At 44.7% G+C, this 24,180-nt stretch overlaps 1 protein-coding gene and 1 non-coding gene across 9 annotated transcripts in view; both read right to left on the bottom strand.

Moving 5' to 3' along the window:
- Positions 1-24,180, bottom strand: part of BICDL1 (BICD family like cargo adaptor 1) — an 88,916-nt gene that overhangs the window by 43,981 nt on the left and 20,755 nt on the right. The window lies entirely within an intron of this gene.
- Positions 281-387, bottom strand: LOC118725769. Its single transcript, XR_004990113.1, has one exon. It is a non-coding gene; the product is annotated as a U6 spliceosomal RNA (small nuclear RNA).

Raw genomic sequence — 24,180 nt, forward strand, 5'->3', positions numbered from 1 at the left:
ATTTCTTAATTGATTTTTCAGAAAGAGAAGAAGGGAGAGAGAGAAAAACATTGATGTGAGAGGGAAACACTGATTAGCTGCCTCCTGAACAGTCCTGGATCAAGCCCGCCACTTGGGTATGTGCCCGGACTGGGAATCAAACTGGCAACCTCTGGTGCATGGGATGATGCCCAACCAACTGAGCCACACTGGCCAGGGCCAGAATGAGTTCACTTTTTACCTGGGATTTTTATTTTTTAATATTAAAACTTTTATAATTACTATTATTAATGCATTCTTTAAACATACGGGACACTTCACAAATGTGTGTGTCATCCTGGCGCAGGGGCCATGCTAACCTTCTCTAGGTCATTCCGATTTCGGTGTTTGTGCTGTGGAAGCGAGCATAGGAATTCTATTTTTAAATCTCTCCTTGTATTTGAACAAAACTGACAGGAGATGAATCATGCCAATTATTACCACTGCCCCCCAACTACTAACCAGGAATCACAAAACTCTATGTAAATTAGATTTAAATGCCCCCCCTTCAGATTTACCTTATCTGTTATGTCCATTTTGCAAAAACAATTAAAAAGTATTCAAGCATGCCGAAACCGGTTTGGCTCAGTGAATAGAGCGTCGGTCTGCGGACTGAAAGGTCCCGGGTTCGATTCCCGTCAAAGGCATGTACCTTGGTTGAGGGCACATCCCCAGTAGGGGGTGTGCAAGAGGCAGCTGATTGTTGATTCTCTCTCATCAATGTTTCTAACTCTCTATCCCTCTCTCTTTCTCTCTGTAAAAAATCAATAAAATATATTATAAAAATTTTTTTAAAAAAAAGTATTCAAGCATGATGCTATTTCCTTATAGAAAAAAATCCATGGCAAAATTTTGTCTTAAAATCATCTCCTATTACATGTTTAGACACAGAAACACGAGAAAAGCAGAGCTGAAGTAGCCTAGTCATCTCCCTGTGGGCCGTTTGGGGATTTGTTGATGGAAATACTTCTTGGATTTTGCCTCACTTAGATGATACACCATCTGATGGTTGCCTTGCAAACAGTAGTAATGCTGACCACCATTACCCCAGAGGGCTTTACCACGGGGTGCAGGATTAGTTTCTGTGGAGTTCTGGGGAAGCCACACAGATTTCACACAGGGATAAAAAGCTGGTGAGACTCTGCAAGTGGAGGGGAAGGGAGCCCAAATTCCTTCTCCGAAGCAGAGTCTATCCATTCCTTACCCTACACCGACAGCTCCATCATTAATTTCTGAGCCTCTCTGAACCCTCCATTCTGCATGAAGCCTGTCCTAATAAACTCCAGCTCTCAGTTCCCGTGTCTCTCTCTCAACTCACCTTTTTAAAAAATGGCCTTCGTATCGTCATGAGTCTCTTCTGGTTAGTGTCTTGCTTGGCTCCTTACAAGCAAACTGAGTGGACAGTTACTGAGTGCTTCCCTCTGCCAGGCACAGCGCTAAGTGCTGTCACACTAATTACTTCACCGAGTCTTCAAAATAATACCCACCGGGTAGATACCATTAACCCACTACTTCAGTGAGGAACTGAACTTTGGAGAGGGTGGCTTCTCCAGGAGGACAATTTATTTCCCCCAAAACAAGCCTTATCACTGGTGCTCACAGGGACATTCTTTAAGGAAAGGCTGGCCCAACTTCTCAGGACCCAGAAAGGGCTGGGCTCACAACAGGCAGTGAGCTGACAAAAAATGACTTAAAGAAAATCAACAATGAAAAAACAAGAATGACAGAGGATGTGAGTGGGTGAGAAGGCAGAGACTGCCAATTTTTATTTTCATTTTTAAAAAATGTCTTTATTGATTAAGGTGTTACATATGTGTGATTTTTATTTTTAAGACATCAAAAGTACTAGAAGACATCTAACAATGCCATGTACTATTTTGGAAAAACAATTAGAACTTTTATATAAAACTGTAACTATGAACATATGGGAATTTGTCATGATCAGTTGTGATATATGCTGCAAGTAATTTGTTATTACTAATAGAGGAATGTAGTAAATACTTTTGTTAAAAAGTATAAATAGCAGCAAATTCAAAAGGTTCACTCATTATTTTTTCTTTTTTAATATATATTTTATTGATTTTTTTTACAGAGAGGAGGAGGGAGGGATAGAGAGCTAGAAACATCAATGAGAGAGAATCATCGATCGGCTGCCTCTTGCACACCTCCCACTGGAGATGTGCCTGCAACCAAGGTACATGCCCTTGACAGGAATCAAACCCGGGACCTTTCAATCCCCAGGCTGATGCTCTATCCACTGAGCCAAACCGGTTTTGGCCATTATGTTTTCTTGAGTGGGAGACAACAGGTGTAGTTATGGCTAGTCCCCTCTGCAAAACAAACATCTCAGAAGCATTCTGAGCATGTGTCTTGATAGGAAAAAAAGGCTTAAAATTGGTGTAAGGAAAAAGTATTGGGACATAGCTCACCTGTTCTACCTTCCTGGTTCACTGGCTTCCTCAGGCTTTTAAAAAATATGGGCAGCCGTAGCCAGGTAGCTCAGTTGGCTGGAGCTTTGTCCCGATACACCTCGGTTGTGGGTTTCTTATTTCTCTGAGGATGGAAACGGAGCAAGTTTCCTCAGGCTTTTAAAAAATATGGGCAGCCGTAGCCAGGTAGCTCAGTTGGCTGGAGCTTTGTCCCGATACACCAAGGTTGTGGGTTTCATCCTCGGTCAGAGCAAATGTAGGAAGGATGCAACCAATGAATGCATGAATACTAGTAAATGGAACAACAAACCAACCCCCCCCCCCTCTCTTTCTCTCTCTCTCTTATTCTCTCCCCCACCTCTAAAAATCAATAAATAAAAATAAAATAAATAAAAAATACGGGACAAATTAACTCTACCCACTGCTAGACCATCTTTGGGGGCACTTAGACTTTATCAGTGTTGTGAGTTGGTATCTGTTCTACTTTCTTATTTCTCTGAGGATGGAAACGGAGCAAGAATAGCTTACTACTTCCAGAAACTGCCTAGTGGATTGGCTGTGTATACATGAAATCAGTAAGTTTTGAAGTTGACTCAGTTTTCTCCTGAGAAAAATGAGAGGTCAAAGGATGAGTCTGATAAAAAAAAAAAAAAGTATTATGTAAACTAGGCTATAAAAAGTAAGTTGTTCCCAAGTGAACATCAATTTCTCAGTGGCTCAGTGGCTGAGCGTCGACCCATGAAACAGGAGGTCCTGGTTGGATTCCTGATCAAAGGCACATGCCCTGATTGCGGGCTTGGTCCTCAGTAGGGAGCATGCAAGAGGCAGCCAATGGATGATTCTCTCTCTCTGAAAGCAATAAAAATGTATTAAAAAGAGATTAAAAGCATATCTCACTTTCTCAGATAGTAAATACATAATAAAAACCATTTCCTTCTTCTTCCAGGTGTTGGAAAATTGATTAACGTCTGTGAAGGCTTTCAAGTATGAAGTACCACCTCACTGCTCTGCACCTTTCTGTTTAAACTTGCTTCCTTCCTCTCAGTCAACTCCCATGCCTGTCTGGATGCCCTGATAGAATTTACAACTGCACTCTCACAAGCCGGAAAATTTTCGGGAGCAAGAAAGCTTGAAAAGATAGAAATGAAAATTTGGAGCACACTCAGACAGGCTCAATTAAATGGCAGAATAATTATTCCCCGCCAGAGAGAACCCAAATAAGCTGTCACCTCAGAGCTCCCAGGTGGCGGAGGTGCTCCAGGTAAATCAAAATGACCCTCATTAGTAAACAACACACACTAAGGAAGACCAAAAACACAACAAAGGCAGCAATTCCAAATGATGTGGTGACCCACTGCAACCTAACTTACTGAACATCTACCACAGACCAGACAGTATGCTAGGCAATGAGTAAGGTGAAGCCCCGATTTCAAGGACAGACAGGAGCCATGCAAAAGAACAAGCCAGGGATTGCATTTGTTAAAATGAGTGGAATTTGGACAAGCAGGAGCACACACATTCAAACATTCAAGTGACAGGTGTTAAGTTCTGGAAAAGTGAATCCTAAAAGACAACGATGGCATTGACATATTTATTTACACATTTGATCACGGTGAATTGGTATTTCTATGCAATGACTTTTCTCAACAGTTCAAAGCTTTCCAGCCAATCAGACACATTCGCTATGTAAACCCGCAAGAATAGGCTACAGGCAGCATGAAAGGGGCACATTCCCAGATGAACCTGAGGGAAAACCAAGTCTGATGCTCCCGGTGCAAGGACATTGCTTACTGATTCTGTACCTCGCTTTCACGGACTGAACCAAGTGTGGCTGGTTTGCACCATAGCAGAAAGAATAAAGCTAGAAGAAAGGTTATCTTACAGATGATTATGGAGCAAAATCATAGCAGTTCTGAAATCAACTTCCATGGTTACATCTTCTGAGCCATTAATTTTACTGCAAGGAATCCAGCTTCAGGAATAATAAAAGAAGCTGTCAAAGATTTATGTACCAGCAATTTCCTAGGTGTATATCCTACAGAGGTGTGCGCTGTGTTCACCAGAATATATATCCAAGATAATTTATAACAGCACTATTTGTTAATACCTAACTAAAACCTATAAATAATCATCACCAATAAAACAGGTGTATGATATATTCATATAATCTATATATAAAAGCCTATATGCAAATTATCCCTGAGGGAGTTCGACCAGGAGACCAATCGCTCACTATGACATGCGCTGACCACTAGGGAGCGGTACAGAATGAAGGCAGACCCCGGCCAGCAGCCAGAAGGCAGGCCCTGGCCCTGATTGCCGGCCAGGCCTAGGGACGCTACAAACTTCATGCACCGGGCCTCTAGTTGATTACATGCCAAAGTAAATGAAAATTACTGAAGCTACTTGTAGCAACATGGATGAACTATAAAAAACAAATTGTTAAGTGAAAGAAATCAGACACAAAATAATTCTCACTATATGATTCTATTAACACTAAATTCCCAAATAGGAAAAATAAAGTATTCTTTATGGATACATATTTAGCAAGTGAAACTCACTATACAGGAAAGGACTGGCTACCACAGAAGTTGGAAGATAGTTCCTCCGGGGAGAAGAAGGGGGTTGTACTGTGGAGGGGCTTGTGAGACCCTGAGCAGAGGGCTCAGTTAATTCATGCCCAACTCCTGACCACCAGCAACGGTGACAAATAAATATAAGGATCATGAGTTCCTTGCACCTCTTGAAAGAAATTGGCGTGTGAAGCCAAATTCCAGTTAGAAAGATTCTTGGATGATTGTATGTCCCAAACGGGGTCATGAAGTCACATGTCATGTTCCCTCCATCCAGGTATGAAATGCCCAGGACCCAATGCTCCTGTTCAAGCCCCGCATCCCCAATCCAGGGAGGGAAACCGATGCCAGGCAGCAGCTCTTAACCTCCATGGTATGTAATTTCAGCATTATAATTATAGCGAAAATAAGTCCAGTCCCGCCTTCCTGAATCACCTTGGTTGTACTTTGCATGTTCCCAAACCTGTACTCACTAAAAGATAGTTCTCTGTCATTTTCACAGACTTGTATTTGAAGACTTCTGAATTTCAATCTTAGAGATAAAGTGCAATTTCTATTATTCTTCCAACTGGTTCACTTTTCAGAATTCAGAGCAGTAAATTATAGAGACCAGAAGCCATTTTGGAAATCTACATGAAAAAATTTACTTGGTGATATGCTATTTTCATCACAATGCTCAATGACTTCGAAGGAGGACAAACTGTGTTCCAGTATCAGGTGGTGTTAAAAAAGAATCTTCCAAAAGTCAATGCCTGAATACCCCACAGATTACTTCTCTTGTTGAATAGAGGACCTCACATCATCTCCGTAGCCTGGGGGACAACCAGCCACGTGCCAACTGATGTTATGCATCATAAATGCGTATCGTCTAGCCGCGAACATTTGATTTGAGTCCACCACGCTTTAAAACATAACCTCCCGTTAATTGGAAATGCCACAGAATAGAAGAATGAGCTAAATGTCACTGTGAGAAAGCAACCAGACCAAATCAGAGGCTGAAACTTTCTACAGGACAAATGGCCCAGTTTTTAAAGAAATGTCAACACAAATGGGGAACGGTACTATAATAAATAACACCTAAGGGATAAAACGTGATGCAATAAAATAAGGCATGGTCTTCGATTAGATTCTGATGTGCAAACCGAAGAGTAAAGGACATTTCTGGAGTCAATTAGGAAAATCTGAATGAGGACTTAGAGGAAAAAAAATTCCCGGAGTAGAAAAGTGGAGATCACTAACATAAAAACCAGGTTATGAAATATTGTAGTTCGTGCACCAGATGATATGATTTTGGTTTAAAAAAAAAAAAAAAAGGTTAGTTAAAAAAATAAGTCAAGCAAAACAAAACTTCCAAGGCAGTGACTAATAAATGCCAACTAGATGAAGCAATCACTGGGCTGGAATGGTGAGGGACGCCTTTCGGAGGAGATGAACCGCTAGCCAGTCCCGGAAAAGTGGGTGGAATTTGGACAAGCAGAAACTGTTGATTCTTTAGCCCATCAGTCAGCCTGAAAGTGACAGGCCTGGATGAAGGATCACTTGATTAGGCCATGAAACAGGCTAAACAGACAAACAGTCCTCCTCTTCAACCTTCATCAGTCGCTTCTTATTCCTGTCATTGCTCATGACCTGGAAGCCACTATTGGGAAGAGGGGCTCTGACCTATTCTGGCCTCATTTTCCTAAAAGATTTCCTCTGCCTGGCTTCTGAGAATGGAATGTGTTGCCTCTGAGAATGGAATGTTCTAACACAGGTACATGTGGGGCCCCGGATGCACGTGAAGGGGCGAAGGGAAGATGTGGACGGAATTTTATTTTGAGATTACCGAGACACCAGACGTGACCTTTCAGACTACCTAGGGCTCTATTACTTCCATGCATGCACAAACTCTTCTTCTTTCTCCCGTGTTTTGATCTGACGGAGTCCTCCACACATCTGTAGACATTGGGTAGGCACCTATCATGTGGCTGGCACCCACAAACACAAAAGGAACTGTAAACAAATGCCAAACTCCGGTAAGTGACATACATCCCGAAGCATTAAGGATTAAAGTGTACTGATGTCTCCATTTGACTTTGAAATGCGCCAGAAGATAAAATGGACTGAAGGATAACGTGATGCCTTGCCTGGTGGTCAGTCCTCAGTAAACGTCTGCTGAATTTATGAAAACAAAACCAAAAAAGGCTACACACAGTGGGTTCTAAATTCATACGTGGAATCATGTTCTATATGAGACATTTTAAAGTATGTGATCCTCTGTGAGGTAGGATGCCCAAAGACAAAGAAGGTATTTGTGACATCTGGACTGCTCACCACTCTGCTGTGGTGGGAAGTAGCAAAGGCTAAGAAGAATTTAGGGGTGGAAATGCAACTAAAGAACTTACCAGGGAGAGGAAGGAAGCGAGTAAGAGGACGTGTACACGTCTATAAAAGAAGCACTCATTCGCATCGATGGGAGCAACTACTCCGGTGTTGTGGGCATAAACCCTGGACTGGCAGACTAAGCCCAGAGTTCTAGACAGACTCATTTTACTACACAATTAGCCACGCCATGTGATTGTGGGAAAAGTCATTCAATGTGAGGTTTCTCTTTTGTTCAATGAAGACAGCATCTGCCTTTCTACCTCACAGGGTCCTGCCTGTGGAAAGGTCAGTTTTGTAAATCTGAAAGCTTAATACGAATGTGAAGTACCCTCCTCACCCGGTTAGGTCCAAGTGATGCTAGCCTGTCCCCTTCCCAAAATACACCATCTCATCATGACTAGTCCCTGAGCTATTCTTTTAAGGGGGTTTGGAAATTTTCTCTAAATCCTGGGGCTACATTACTGAAAATCTAAAACTTCTCTATTTGTTTCAAGCTCAATCCACCTGGCATATAGTTATTATTTCCAAGGGTACGTTTCATTTCCCAAGTTAAAAAATAAATACTGGTTCAAAAGGAAGGTAGTAGGTGTTGGAAACAAAAAACAAAATTCTGGAGTTAAAAATTTGGGAAACATTGGATCAAGTAGGCTTCTTTACTAGGAGACTTACAAAAACCTTAGTGTATGAATATACACTGCAACTGTCCGAGAGAGAGAGAGAGAGAGAGAGAGAGAGAGAGAGAGAGAGAGAGAGAGAGAGAGAGAGAGAAAGAGAGAATAGTAAATGTTTCCTGGACAGCTTTGACCATGGAGTCTTTTTATATTCTGATACACAATCCTTGGGATTGATGCTTTGAGGGAAAGCTACTGTCAACACTCTGGAAAATTCTAAATAGATCTACATTTCACTTCAGTATTCCACTGATGGCAACCAAGTTAAAAATAAAAAAGAACACTTAGTCATAGCAATGGCAATGTCAGAGATGATGTTCTATAGCACGTGTCAAACACAAGGCCCTCGGGCCAAATCCGTCCCACCAGGCCTTGCAATGTGGCCCGCACCGCGCTGTCATCACTGCACTCTGCTGCGTTTCCATCACAATGACAGTTTATGACTGTTCAGTAAACCATTCGGCCCGCGATTTAGGCTGGATTTTAGATTTTGGCCCCTTCTCTGATTGAGTTCGACACCCCTATTATAGAACGAAGCTGAGGGATCTCTGTCCTACCTGCTGAGGGGAAAATGGTGCTAACCTTCAGGTGGAATTATAGTTCTGCAGTTCAGGGCACGGGCGGAATACTACCCTTGGGGTCCCAGAGTCCTCCCTGTCAAGATCGTTCAAATACATATATACACACATACATATTTCTTTTTATTGATTTCAGAGAGGAAGGGTGAGAGAGAGAGAGAGAAACATCAGCGATGAGAGAGAATCATTGATTGGCTGCCTCCTGTATGCCCCCCACTGGGGATCAAGTCCGCAACCTGGGCATGTGCCCTGACCAGGAATAGAACCGTGACCTCCTGGTTCATAGGTCAACGCTCACCCACTGAGCTGCACTGGCTGGGCACTTGCGATCTTAGTTACCAGGCCCACTCCTTCATGACTTAGAGCAGGGTCCACATTGACCACAGCACTCACAGCCATGGTTCTGAGGCCCACACTCCTGAATCAGGGCCCGCCTGTGCTCAGCACACTCTGTTCCAGCCTCCTCACTAGCTTTTTGGATCACATCCGCCTCTGAGATCTATATTTTCTTAAATCAGCTGCTGCTTTCCAACCTGACTACTCAATTACCAATAACTACGGAATCCGTAGGCTGCCTGAATAGCTAGGTTTCTAGCTACTACTATATCGTTGCTGCCTTTTTCACAAAGTAATGTTTTCTTTTTAAGATTTTTAAAAATTGATTTTTAGAGAAAGATAGGAAGGGAGAGAAAGAGAAATATTGATGTAAGAGTGAACATCAAACAGCTGCCTTCTGCATGCCCCTTACTGGGGATTGAGCCTGACCATTCGGTGTATGGGACATGCCCAACCGAGCCACACGGCCTAATTAACCCATCAGTTTAACAGGGTAGTAACACATCCCTAAATTTTCAATACTCATATTTTTTGGGGGAATCACTTCTCAGATAGGTGACTGACAAATGGGCCTTTGAAATGTTTGGTAAAGCCAGTGAAACAGAAAAGTTTGAAAGGCACAGAGCAAAACAGAACTAGAGATGTCCTCTTTTTTTTTTTTTTTTTTTTTTTAAATATATTTTATTGATTTTGTACAGAGAGGAAGGGAGAGAGATAAGAGAGTTAGAAACATCGATGAGAGAGAGTCATCGATCAGCTGCCTCTTGCACACCCCCGACTGGGGATGTGCCCACAACCAAGGTACATGCCCTTGACCGGAATCGAACCCGGGACCCTTCAGTCCCCAAGCCGACGCTCTATCCATTGAGCCAAACCCGTCTCGGCGAGATGTCCTCTTATTAGTCAAAACTCCAGTGAAATGAGAGTTGGAGGGACTACCAAGCTGGCTTTCCTAATAAGGCCTGCAACCCCAGGAAACCAGAGCCTCATCCCAGTTCCAGGCCTGGACTGCACTCAGTCATGGCCCCAGGATAAGACGTTATGAGCGAGACAAGCCATTTCACAGCCAGCCTTCCAAAACAGCCAATGTTCCCGATGAACCCCGAGTCACCGACAGCTTAGGGGTACGGTGAGGAGGAGTTGAATACCCACCACTGCCTCATTAAAACGCTGTCTAGCCGAAACCGGTTTGGCTCAATGGATAGAGCGTCGGCTTGGGGACTGAAAGGTCCCAGGTTCGATTCCGGTCAAGGGCATGTACCTTGGTTGCGGGCATAACCCCAGTAGGGGGTGTGCAAGAGGCAGCTGATAGATGAGTCTCTCTCATCGATGTTTCTAACTCTGTATCTCTCCCCCTTCCTCTCTGTACAAAATCAATAAAATATATATTTAAAAAACCAAAAAACAAAACAAAAAAAAAACACTGTCTAAATACTGTGTAGGTACATGACAAGCAACATTTCAGTGCTTCAGATTCCGAATCCTGCCGTTAGTTTATCTTGTACTACAACTGCAAGTTGAGAGTAAACTGACGTGTTAATTAGGAGTAATGGTGTTGAGTGATGTTAGCATCGGTCTTGGATTAAAATAGCTAAACTGGTCCTATGGGGACCAAATCTATTTTGGACACTTACTACAATCTGTTCGAGAGAAAATTCTGGAGTCCAGCCCAGGCCGGTGGTTCAGTTGGTGGGTCGTTGTCCTGTACACCAAAAGATTTTGGATCCCATTCCCGGTCAGGGCACGTACCTAGGTTGTGGGTTTGATTTCTGGTCCAGGTGTGTCCGGGAGGCAACCAATCAATGTTTCTCTTTCTCACTCTCCCACCCACTCCTTCCTCTGCTCTCTAAAGTCAATTTAAAAAGTAGGACCTTGGGTGAGGATTTAAAAAAAAAGAAAACTCCAGAGCATATATTTTTCCACATATTTTCAACAATACCTGGTGAGTGCAAATAGAATTTTTTAAGCTCTGAAAGAAGTCTGAGAAAAACACCCATGACAGAAGACAGAAAGTGACAATAGGACCGATTGTGAAGGACCTAGCTGATCCACCCTGGGCCAGTCGCAGCCTCTCTGGGTCTGTCTCCTCATCTGTAACAACAACGCAGCTCTGCGTCCCGCGTTAGATAACATCTGACGACAGATCAAACTATACGGCACGGAAGTGCTATTCCCAGGCAATTTCGAGGTGAAGAGGTACTGCAAGGGAAGGAAGATGAGATCCAACTTCACTGCAGAGGGATCTGCGATTGTGCCATCATTCTCATTCTCATTCTCTTTTCATCTCAAGCACCGAAACAGTCAGAAATTCATATTCATTATATAATCTGTTTCCTCACGGAATTTCCACTTTTTTTTTAAATTTTAATTTAATTTAATTTTATTGATTTTTTACAGAGAAGAAGAGAGAGGGATAGAGAGTTAGAAACATCGATGAGAGAGAATCATTGATCAGCTGCCTCTTGCACACCCCCCACTGGGGAGGTGCCCGCAACCAAGGTACATGCCCGCGACCGGAATCGAACCCAGGACCTTTCAGTCTGCAGGACGACGCTCTATCCACTGAGCCAAACCGGTTTTGGCAGTTTTTATTTTTTGTTAATCCTCACCTAAATATTTTTCCCCCCACTAATTTAAAAACAGCATGTTTTTATTGATTTTGAGATAGAGAGGGAGAGAGAAAAACCTGGATGAGACACATCAATTGGCTGCCTCCCGCACACCCGCTACTGGGGATCGAACCCATAACCCAGGCATGTAACCTTACCAGGATTCGAACCCAAGACCCTTCAGTGTGCAGGCTGACGCTCTAACCACTAAGCACAACACCGGCCAGGGCTCTACCAGTTTAATACCAACTCCCACTCAGCTCCACGTGTGGAAAACAACTTCCAAATCTCTGTCAAGCCATTGCACAGAGATCTCATACCAATAATCACACTCACAGAGACAGCGAAGGAAGGAAGGGAGGGAGGGAGGGAGGGAGGAAGGAAGGGAGGAAGGGAGGAAGGGAGGAAGGGAGGAAGGGAGGAAGGGAGAAGGGAGGAAGGGAGGGAGGGAGGGAGGGAGGGAGGGAGGAAGGAAGAAAGGAAGGAAGGAAGGAAGGAAGGAAGGAAGGAAGGAAGGAAGGAAGGAAGGAAGGAAGGAAGGAAGGAAACGCTGCCCAGCAGGCTAAAGCCTCGTGACAACACAGCAGATCTCTCGCCCATTCGGACCCGCGCTGGGGGCCGCCGTGACAGGTCCTTCCTCCCACAAGCTGTTGGCACAGCTCCATTACAGGTGCTCACATTTACCTTCTGTGGTTGGCCCCTTTTCTTTTTTCCTTCAAACTATTTTCATGTAAAGAACAGCAAGCCGTGGTCGGCAAACTGCGGCTCGAAAGCCACATGCGGCTCTTTGGCCCTTGAATGTGGCTCTTCCACAAAATACCACGGCTTGGGCAAGTCTATGTTGAAGAAGTGGTGTTAGAAGAAGTTTAAGTTTTAAAATTTGGCTATCAAAAGAAATTTCAGTCGTTGTACTGTTGATACTTGGCTCTGTTGACTAATGTGTTTGCCGACCACTGAGCTAGACCTTAAAAAACAATAACACAGCCGGGACAGGTTTCGCTCAGTGGATAGAGCATCGTCCTGTGGACTGAAAGGCCCTGGGTTCGATTCCGGTCGAGGGCATGTTCCTTGGTTGTGGGCACATCCCCAGTCGGGGGTGTGCAAGAGGCAGCTGGTCGATGTTTCTCTCTCATCGACGTTTCTAACTTTCCCTCTCAATTCCTTTCTGTGTAAAATCAATAAAATATATTTAAAAAACCAACAAAACAAAACAAAACAAAAAAACAACAACACAGTTGCTCCTGGACAAATGCTCAATTTTTTTATTTTGCCAATATTTAGAGGAAGGCGTTGATATTAGAGTAATTGTTAATGCTGACAACTGGGAGTCGGGCTTTCTCTCTTCTGAGAGTCAGTACACACTCCTGGACCTTCACATGTTCGTGAATATAAATCAACTGCAGCCATTCTTCTCCCTAATGCTCTGATGTTCCTACGTCAGCCAGTCGGAGTCCCTTCAAATTCACTCCTGTGTCCTTCTGACACAACTCCACTAGTCTGTGTTCAATGAAAGTAGAACTATTCCACTAGATTTTTGGAAGCCTTCTTGCTTGTAGCACAAGAGGGTGTCCTACTCTGGACTTGGAATTATTCATTTACCCAAGGAGCCCGGTTCCTCTTAGGGGGAACAATATTTACAAAGTCAAATCTGGGCACTAGCGGTGCTCCTGTCTACTCCTATTTCTTTGCCTCTTGGCCCTTTACGGACAGAGCTGGGGGGAAATAAAGAGGAATTAAATTTCAATGTTCTGATTTTGTATCCAACCTACCCCGTTCTGACCTTTCTCTCATTCCTTGTCTGGTATGAGCCATCCCTCATACCTGTTCTCTTGCTTATATCAAACTTGTTGAAACTACTGAAGCATTTCTTGCTGAAGACTATGTACTACTATTTTTGTTCCTGGGCTGTATGACATTGCATGACTTTGACCATGAATCTCATTAAATAAAAATGAGGGGATACTGACATTAGAATGTGCAGCAACATTTACTTGCCACATCTCTATTAATTATTTACCGAGATCAACCAGTCAGAAGTTCCAAAAAAGAAACCAAGTATACATCAAACTTCATAACCTGAGCACAGGGTACCAGAGACACAAATGAGTCTAATACAAGCTCTGACTTGGTAGTCCCTGGCTTTCACGTCCAATTAGTTATAGCTAGTCATACCGCTGAAGCTGCTATCTGCCCGGTCTAAAATCCAAACAAACCTGCAAAGGCATATGATTCTGTTTTTGTTTTTAATAATCCCTATTTTCTTTCCTGATGAGGCGACAACGTGCAATTGCAAACTCTCGGAAGCTCAACCAACACAGCCAGTAATCAACAAGGCCAAAGTCACCCTGGATTCATCTAGGGCCCAAATCTGAATCCACTTCCCGGTACACACTACCTCCCAGAAGGAGTGAGGAGGGGTGAACAGGCCTTGCCTCCAGCAAGGTTTCGGCGGTCATTCCACACACTCTCTCCTCAGACACCAACTGGGTACTTCAGTGGAAGAAAGTCTTACTGAGAGGCACTCCCAGGGGCTTGATGGCATTCTAACAGGGTATCCCAGAGGCTCCATTTCGCTCCCTCCCTTTACTGACAAAGGAATCAAGATAACGGCAGGCCTCGATCCTGCAGGTTTGGGTTCAGCTGCCTCCAGAAAAGTGAGCTGTAACCTTTTTGCTGGTGGCGGTTTGTGCCTTCCGTTTGGGAAAAAACGCAGCATCCGCGAGGCGCAACTGAACGAGGTCTGCCTGTACTTGTAGCGTTGGCTGCTGAGACTGCATTAGGCGAGAACAGCTGCCACCGATCCTGGGTTCACATTGGAAGAGCAATGCTCATCCTTGGGCCCACATTATAATCACCTGCTTTTATTTAATTTTTTTTTAATTTTAGATATATTTTATTGATTTTTCACAGAGAGGAAGGGAGAGGGATAGGGAGCTAGAAATATCGATGAGAGAGACACATCGACCAGCTGCCTCCTGCACACCCCCCATTGGGGATGTGCCCGCGACCAATGCACATGCCCTTGACCAGAATCGAACCTGGGACCCCTCAGTCGGCAGGCAGATGCTCTACCCACTGAGCCAAACTGGTTTCGGCTATAATCACCTGCTTTTAAAATTTCAACCCTCGGGTCACATCCAAAAGCACTTAAATCAGAATCTCTAAGGGTGGGCCCGAGGCATTTGTATTCAGTACAAAAGCTGCCCAGGTGTGTGCCGTACCAGCACGGCCAAAGGTGAACCTGAGGGGGCGGTGAAGGATTGAGAGCAGACAGACAAGAGAATGAAGGCTGGGTGGATGCTGCTGCTTCTCTGGTGGAGAGACAGCGCCATGGACTACAAGCTGTGTCTTTGTTTTATAGCCAGATGCCACGAGGCACAGTAAGGGTGTGGTCAAGATGTTTACAACGTTCTCGTGGGTTTCCATCCTATCAATTACACACACCTGAACTCTATATCCCACATCGCTCAGGCACGTGGGGCCACGTGCTCAGACCACAGGTTCAAGCTTCCAACTACAGCTGTTGGCTGTCATTGTGCTGGAGGGCTCTGCCCTCCAAGCTGAGACTTGCATGTGGCCATGAGAGGACTGTGCCCTCGTATCAGTCCGAGGCTTGAACCTGTCAAAACACTGCTGCTCTCCACACAAGAGGATCCCAATGGGCAACAGGAGGAACATTTTTGAAGTGACTTGGATAAATTAGAGGCGAGGGGGAAAGATGGCTCCTATCCAACAAAGGTGAAACTAGAGAAAACGGGTGATGCAAACAAATTTGAAGTTAGCAAGAATTAAGTATGAAGACAAGTGTTTGCAAGAATCCACGTAGTCTCCATTCCAAGGCAGTCTGGGTAGAGGAGAGACTGCTAGTAATTGACCTGGTTCAGATGAGCCAGAATCCTCACCTGGGGGGCTCCAAGCCTCAGCTCCTTCTATTAAGCCACCTGGTCCCTAGCACAAGCAGTTGACACTAATTGAGCACCTATTACGGGCCAAATGCTTGACATGTCTTTCTAACAACTTTATGAGGTAGGTCTCTACCTCTTTCCAGTGTTTCCCAAACTTTTGACACATGTGTACCCCTTCAATAATTTTCGTAATGCTGAGTACCCCTCGTACTCATGAGAATGTAGAATTAGGCGAAGCTAAGCACGGTGCAGTGCATACCCCCACCAAACTTCGGTGCAACGTGTACCCCCACCAAACTCTTCCCGCACTCCTGGGGGTACACGTACCACACTTTGGGAAACGCTGATAGGCAGATGACACAAAGAAAGACGTAGGATCGTTTACATTTATTTCCAAACAAGCAGATCGCAACTAAAGACCCTTGGGGACGTGGATTTCTTGAGAGTGCATGCAGAGCATTTCCTGTGCTGTTGTGATTACAGAATGTAGACATGCCTTGTTTTATTGCTCTTTACAGATCTGCTTTTTCTTCTTTTTTATAAATTGAAGGCAAGACCCTCAACCAGCAAAGAGATTAGGAACCGCTTTATTGTTGTGGTCTGGAACCGGGCCTGCAATATCTCCGAGGTGTGCCTGTAGAATTTCCTTCTAAAAGGATTACCACGTCCCTCATCATGTGTCATTTGTATTCTTTTTATTAATCTGCAGATACTAAAGTGACATCTGTTATCATGTGACCATCTACAGTCCTTTCTTTAAAAAAAATATATTTTATTGATTTTTTACAGAGAGAAAAGGAAAGGGATAGAGAGTTAAAAACATTGATGGGAGCCAAATCCGGTTTGGCTCAATGGATAGAACGTTGGCCTGTGGACTGAAAGGTCCCAGGTTCGATTCCGGTCAAGAGTATATACTGTGGTTGCAGGCACATCCCCAGCAGGGGGTGTGCAAGAGGCAGCTGATCGATGATTCTCTCTCATCCATGTTTCTAGCTCTCTAGCCCTCTCTCTTCCTCTCTGTAAAAAATCAATAAAATATATATTAAAAAATAAAAATAAAAACACTGATGGGAGAGAAACATTGATCAGCCACCTCCTGCACACCCCCTACTGGGGATGATGAGCCCGCAACCAAGGTACACGCCCTTGACCGTAGTCAAACCTGGGACCCTTGAGTCCACAGGTTTTCACTCTATCCACTGAGCCAAACTGGACAGGGCTAGTCCTTTCTTTAATATCAAGCAGGTGGCCCTTTTGTGGAGCGACTGGAGCCTCATTCGTTGGTGGGTGGGAATGTAACATGGTGGCAGCCTCTCTGAAAATCAGTTTGGCAGTTTCTTAAGAGGTGACCCAGAGAAATAGCGAACAGCAAGTCTGCTCCCAGGTATCTGCTCAAATGAAACAATGTCCCAGAAAAAAGGTACATAAACCCACTTCCTGTTCACAGCAGCACTGTCCCCTGTAGGCAAAATCAGAAACAATCCAAACGTCCATTATCGGGTGAAGGGAGAAATAAAATGATGTATGTACACATCAAAACACTACTGGGCAGTATGGAGGAACTGCTGACATGTTCTACTACAGCATGAGCGAACATCACCAGCACCACCCTGAGGGAAAGAGAAACAGAAGCTGTCCTGTGTGATTCCACCTGCGCTCATACAATACCCAGAAGAGGCACACCATCCAGAGGGAAAGCGGACTGGTGTTTCCTGGGGCTGCGGGAAGGGGTAAGAGTGAGGACTGAGTGCAAAAGGGAACTTTTTATTTTTTTGGAGGGGAGCACTATGAATATGTTTTAAAACTAGATTACGGTGATGGTTGCACAATTATCTGATTTATTTAAAACTGTACTTAAAATAGGTGCATTTTATAAAGTGAAAATTATACCTCAGTAAGGGTGCTCAAAAATATTGTATAAGGTAACTGGATTACATTTTTAAAGAGTGAAGGTTCTCATACTGAGAGGCTGGGAACCACTGATATAAGCAATGGTGAAGCAATTCAGCAAAAATGAGTGTGTATTTGGTGATCATTTCACAATATATACAAATATCGAATCGTTATGGTGTCTACCTAAATCTTCTATGATGTTATATGTCAATTATATCTCAAAAATACTAAAAGTTAATAAAAGATAATTCTCCCCTAAAAATGGAGTGTACATTGAAGGAAGGAAAATATTGATTCTCAAGGTCAAACCTTTTAGTAAACAGTCAAATGCTTACTTGTGGATGTTGTTCTAAAACTTAGCATCTACTCTTTGGACAAAAGAAAGGAATGAAAGTGCCCTTTGTGGTTAGTAGAAGGAGAGATGAAAAACGGAAGGGAAAGAACAGCAAAGACCTCATAAAGGAAGTGGCAACTGAGCCTGGCCTTGGGACGGGGAAAATTCCAGCAGGTGGCATGGGGAGGGGACTACGTGGGCTGGGAAAGCCCCAGCACTCTCAGGAAACGTGTCTGATGCAGAGGTCACCAACGGAAAGGTAGGGGAGACAAGGCTGGAATGGGTGCTAGGCCCAGGTGGTACCGGGTTGAATGCCGGGCCAAGGAGTCTCAACTTAATTTGGTGGCTAACGGGAGCCCCCTGAAGGCAGCGAGCTGTTCGGAACTCCCATGAAGGAAGGTGACGTGACCATGGGAAAAGTGGAGGGGCAGAGCCTGGGCGGAGAGAGACGTGTGGAGAATTGCTGCCTGAAGTTCAGAGCGCTTCACCAGGGCTCTGCACATAAAGGTGGCCGTGGCCGTGAGAAGAGAAAGGAGGCGCAGACTCTGGTTCTCTGGTCCCCGGAGGAGGGGGCTCCCCCTGGAAGGACGGTCATCCCTTGAGGCTTGGGCCTTATCACTCTCCGGACTCTCCCGGGGTTTGTCTGGTCTTTCCCGCTGACAAAGTCCGTGCGGACGCCTTTGGCCTTTGGCAGTCCGTGCTTTAGAAGACATATTCTCATTCGTTTTGTGGTTCCCGAGTAAAAGGATCTACCTGGTAAATAAATTCCTTTCCCTTTAGGGAAGTACCATCACATGCAAGAGATGACTTTTTAATTCAAATTTGGCCTGCTTTTTATTTGGTTTTGGTTACTCTTCATTGGAGGATATTTTTCCATTGATTTTTTAGGGAGAGTGGGAGAGAGAGGGTAAGACAGAGAAACACACTGGTTGCCTCCTGCATGAGTCCCGACCAGGGGGAGAAGCCTATAACCAAGGTACATGGTCTTGACTGGAATCGAACCCAGGACCCTTTGGTCCCCAGGCCGACACTCTATCCACTGAGCCAGACCAGGTAGGGCCAGATTTGGCCCATTTTTAAACAGGATGTTAATTTTGAAAGGCTGCCCTGGATCCTATGCTATGTTCAATTTCAATCTGGATTTTGAGGGATAAGTCAAATACTATTAAGTGGACTGCAAGGCTTTTAGCTGACTAGAAATAAAAGTTGGTATGGTAGCCGAAACCGGTTTGGCTCAGTGGTAGAGCGTCGGTCTGCGGACTGAAAGGTCCCGGGTTCGATTCCGGTCAGGGGCATGTACGTTGGTTGGGGGCACATCCCCGGTAGGGGGCGTGCAAGAGGCAGCTGATCGATGTTTCTCTCTCATCGACGTTTCTAGCTCTCTATCTCTCTCCTTTCCTCTGTAAAAACTCAATAAAATATATTAAAAAAAATAAAAATAAAAGTTGGTATGGTCTTCTTAGAGCTCCTATTAAAGTTAATCAGATATGTCTGCCTGCCCCATTTCTAAGCGAACAGACTGCATAAAAGCAAACACGATGGTTTAAGCACACAGCATTATTTCTACTGCAAAGATCTTAAACTGTTTGTTTGTTTTCTTACAGACTTTTTATAACACGTTTGTAGAAACAACAGCTTTACTTGCTCAGTGACCGTAGATGAGTCACATCCTCTTAGGGCCTCCGTTGTTTCTTCAACTGTGAGATCAAAGAGTCGGAAGAGGTAACAGCTTAATAGCGTGGGTTAAGCACCCTCTTCAGTGACTCTATTATGAAGGGGTTCTCGCCCCATCTTAAAACATGCTAGAAATCTAAAGTCCAGTTAGTAATGGCCTATTCTTTCAGTCTCTGAAACAAATCAACACACCTTTTCTGGATCCCTGCCTTGTGTGTGTGTGTGTGTGTGTGTTTCTATTCTAGGCACAGATGGGGCGAAAACCAGTTAGAGACACAGTCCCTGCCTTCGTATTGTCTAAAACCTCGCAGGAAGACAAACATAACCACGTGTGATAGTAAGTGGCAATAAAATTTCGACAACAGGCTTTATCACTTAGATCAATAGTGTTTGACAAATTTTGACAAAGAACATCCCTAAATGTCCCTAACCTTTGATGGTTATCTCTCCTGGAGAGCCCTCCCTGTAAGAGGCAGGATGCTGTTCTGTGTGGAGCGTGCATTGGACGTCTCTTATTCCAAGTTCAAATCTGTTAGTTTTACTTCTGTAGATTAATAATGGAATACAGGCCCAAGTGAAGGAGCGGTGCGTCCAGGATTCAGTGATGCCTCATTTCCTTAATTCCTTTATTAGGGAACACGGAATTGATAGCTATTACTTAGATCTTATCATTAAGGTAGAGGGAAAGCCACATTCTAAACAGCTGACCTCACAGTTACGTCTTGTCTGCACTCTGAGCCTGACCAGAACAGTGCCACAGGAGGAGGAATAACTGGTATCCATAGCAACATCACCAGACTGGGGCAATGTAAAATGCTGTAACCTAGCGACTGATGACGAGAGGTGCGTGTAGGGGGAATTCTTCCAGTTCTGCAGAGGACAGTCATGCAGCGCGGAATGTGCGAATAACGCTAGGGCAATGCGGAAAAGCCGACTAATCCGAGGGAAGCTGGGAACGGCAGCCGCATAAAGCCTTAGTACGAGGCTGCAGAATCTTCAACCGGAAAAGCAGGCAAACACCTCCTCCCTGCCCACATCGTCGCTCAGGTTCAGGGAAAGTCCCTTCTGTGTCACCACCGAGATGGAAAATGAATGTCGCAGCACCAATCATCTCAGTCTTTCTCTATTTCTCATTACAGAGAGGCACTGGATTTTGGGGAGAGGAGAAGCCGCCTTGGTCCCAGCTACAAATGAGTGTGCTCTGAACATAAAGAAGGCAACATTATAAAGCTACCCGGCTCACCAGGTACCACACAGCAGCCATCACATAGGTTCATGTGAACATTCAGAGAATGAGAGCCATGGACTCTAGATGGTTCGATCCCCTTGTTTCACTGAAACAAACTGAGACCCAGAGTGAGGATTTATTAAAGGTCCATTGAGTGACGGTGCATGGAAGTGAGTGACAGGGTGGCAGTGAGGTCTTCAGTGCTCCCAGGCCAATTCTTTCCATTAAAACCTAACTTTATGGGAATGAAAAATAAGCTTCTATTATGTAAAGCCTTTGAGATCTTAGGGTTTATCCTATATAATAAAAGGCTGCTATGCAAGTCAACCAAACAGCATTACGACCTGTCACTATGATGTGCACTGACCACCAGGGGGCAGACGCTCAATGCAGGAGCTGTCCCCTGGTGGTCAGTGTGCTCCCACAGTGGGAGCACGGTTCAGCCAGAAGCCGGGCTCATGGCGGGCTACTGCAGTGTCAGTGGTGGGAGCCTTTCCCACCTCTGCAGCAGTTGGACATCCCCAAGGGCTCCCAGACTGTGAGAGGGTGCAGGCCGAACTGAGGGACCCCCCTCCCACCGAGTGCACTAATTCTGTGCACTGGGCCTCTAGTCTGATATAAGTTTTGTCGTACCTAATGTAACCATGAATGGATATATCTTACCCCAAGGCAATCTAAAAACATAACCACTCTTTAAAAAATTTAAGGGATTCTGGATCAAGTTACAGCTTTACAGAAACTTACCAAAACCTGTGATTAACAGAGGTATACCTGAGTTCAAAAAAGCCAACCACCTCTCTACTTGGGAAAGAATGGTGTGTATGTACAAGGAAAGGTGGTACTGTTACAACTGTCTGCCATTGTACTTAGAACTGGTGGGAAGTTAACCATCAGCCACTCCAAGTCCTTTGGAAAATTCCCAGGAAAGGGAAGTCCAGGACTCTTTCTTTTGACACTGGTATGGCTGTGTCACCAACCCCTTCTCTCTGGAGACAGAATTGGCCCACGCTTCTAGTCTCTCTTGTATTGGAGGGAGGCCCTGTAACCAAGTTCTGAGCAGTGAGTGAGTGGAAGCCATGGGCAGCACGTCCAGCATGTCCCACGGAACCCTGCCAGGCTTGCTCCCTCCTGCTGAGACCTTGGAAGCCACCTGTGGGAGGTGGCAGAGTCACAAGATGGAGATGGTTGGATCACGGAATCATTTCCTGAATTGTGGGCCACCCGCCAATCCAGAATACCAACTTTTAACTCCTCTGTTAAGCTACTAAGATTTGGGGATTTAACTGCTACAGAAACTGCAGTATTAATAAATACTGTAATAATATGTAACTAGGTTACCCCTCTACAAATAGTGCACACTATTCCTTTGTTTTCTCCTTTAATCAGTGTTATATTATTTATTCCCAAAGATACGGCTTTGCTTCTCCCTGAGAGCCCCACTGGAAGTAGCAAGGGACTGGGACTGCAGGCATGACAAGTCACTAACTTCTCTGGGTCTCCATTTCCTTAACTACTTATTAATAGACTAGAGGCCCGTTGCATGAAGAGATTCATGAATAGGCCTTCCTTCCCCTGGCTGCCGCACCAGTTTTCCTCCAGTACCCAGGACCCAGGCCTTCACTCTGGCCACCACCTTCCGTCTTCGTGGCCAGAGCACTGCTCCTTAGCTCCCTCTGCTCCCCCCCCCCCCCCCCCGTCTTCCCCATCATAGCAGGCATCCTGCCCTGCCCAGCCGCTCCGCACCTGCATGTATGTTGCTCAGAGGCCCGGAGTGGTTGGGGGGCAGGGCCACCACCATCTTTGTCGTGTTAATTTGCATACTCACTCCTGACTGGCTGGTGGGCGTCACGAAGTGATGGTCAATTTGCATATTTATCTTTTATTAGTGTAGACTAGAGGCCCAGTGCATGGAATTCGTGCAAGGGAGGGGGTGTCCCTCAGCCCAGCCTGCACCCTCTCCAATCTGGGACCCCTTAGGGGGTGTCATCCTAAACCAGCAGTCAGTCATCCCCCAGCCTGATCACCCTAACTGCTCTCCCCTGCCAGCCTGATCACCCCTAACTGCCTCTGCCTTGACCCTGCCACCATGGCTTTGTCCAGAAGGACGTCCAGTCTAATTAGCATATTACCCTTTTAGTAGTATAGATTAGTGATTTGCAAATAATTTTTAATATACTGCTGAAAACCCATTTTTTCCAAATAAAATATTAAGCAGAACGTCAATATATAAAACATAGGAATGCTCAGGGGGAAATGGAAATGGGGAAGGGATAGAAACCCCCCAGCTTTCTGTCACTTTTATCTCTTCCCTCTAACATCCTGAGGCACCTTGGGAGCCCTAGGGCTCCTCAGAACATAGTCTGAGAACCACTGATCTAAACCAACAGTTTTCCACATTATGGATTATTGTTTTTTTGACAGCACAAACCTTTATGAGGAGCTTCAATACACAGATACAGATAAAGGTAAACTTAAATGTGTAAATTTAAACGCATAAACACAATAGGAACAATGAAGCCTTTTCAAAACCACCTGAAGCTGGAGGATAAGAATAACAACAGCAGCTTCACTCAGTATTGATGTGTTTGTGGATTTACTTCTGATTTTTTTTATAGGTTATTTTTATTTATTTATTTATTCATTTTTAAAAATATATTTTATTGATTTCTTACAGAGAGGAAGGGAGAGAGACAGAGAGCTAGAAACGTCGATGAGAGAGAAACACCTACCAGCTGCCTCTTGCACTTCCCCTACCGGGGATGTGCCCGCAACCGATGTACATGCCCTTGACCGGAATTGATCCTGGGACCTTTCAGTCCGCAGACCGACACTCTACCACTGAGCCAAACCGGTTTCGGCTTACTTCTGATTTTAAAGTTCTGAAACAAACCGTATTCACCCAGTGACGTCATTACAAATACCACCAACTTTTACACAACTCGGCTTCCAACAGCGTGATACCCCTTTGTTCACCGGGAGGTGAGAGGCTGTAGGCCATGTCCCTAGAAGGCGGCACACGCTGAGGCCCCAACAGCCTTTCCGCTGTGAAATGCGGCGTCCCTCCCAAGAGAGGGCATGTTCTCTATTTTGGTAACGGTTCTTCCACGTATTATAATTTACAAGAAAACACAATCAAGTCTGAAGAAGCTCTGAAAAGCAAACGTCTTATAAACCTCTGCTCCCAGCTGACGAGACGTTCTTTTTCAGGCCTGAAAATCACATGACAGCGATGGATTACTTCCTAGACTACAATGAAGATGCGCTCCGAGGCAAAACATGACCTGTTTTCGTGCTGATTATGTTTACTCGCTGAGTACAGATACCGGTATTTTCTTTTCCAAGGCAACAAATGTAGAAACCGGAACTATGGTTTAACCTGCCTGGGTAACAAACACATGCATAGCTTGCTGCCAGTTTTTGTTTTTTTTCCTGCCAGTGAATTCCAACCTTTCTATCACCCACAACCCACTTGGCAGGTACAAAATGTGGAGGCCACACCTCACATCAGACAGTGGCAGCTTGTTTAACTGTTTCCACTCCAATAAAGGCACTAAGCTGTCTCCAAGGA

The sequence above is a fragment of the Pipistrellus kuhlii genome, unplaced genomic scaffold (genome assembly GCF_014108245.1).
Source record: "Pipistrellus kuhlii isolate mPipKuh1 unplaced genomic scaffold, mPipKuh1.p scaffold_m20_p_20, whole genome shotgun sequence".
Lineage (NCBI taxonomy): Eukaryota > Metazoa > Chordata > Mammalia > Chiroptera > Vespertilionidae > Pipistrellus > Pipistrellus kuhlii.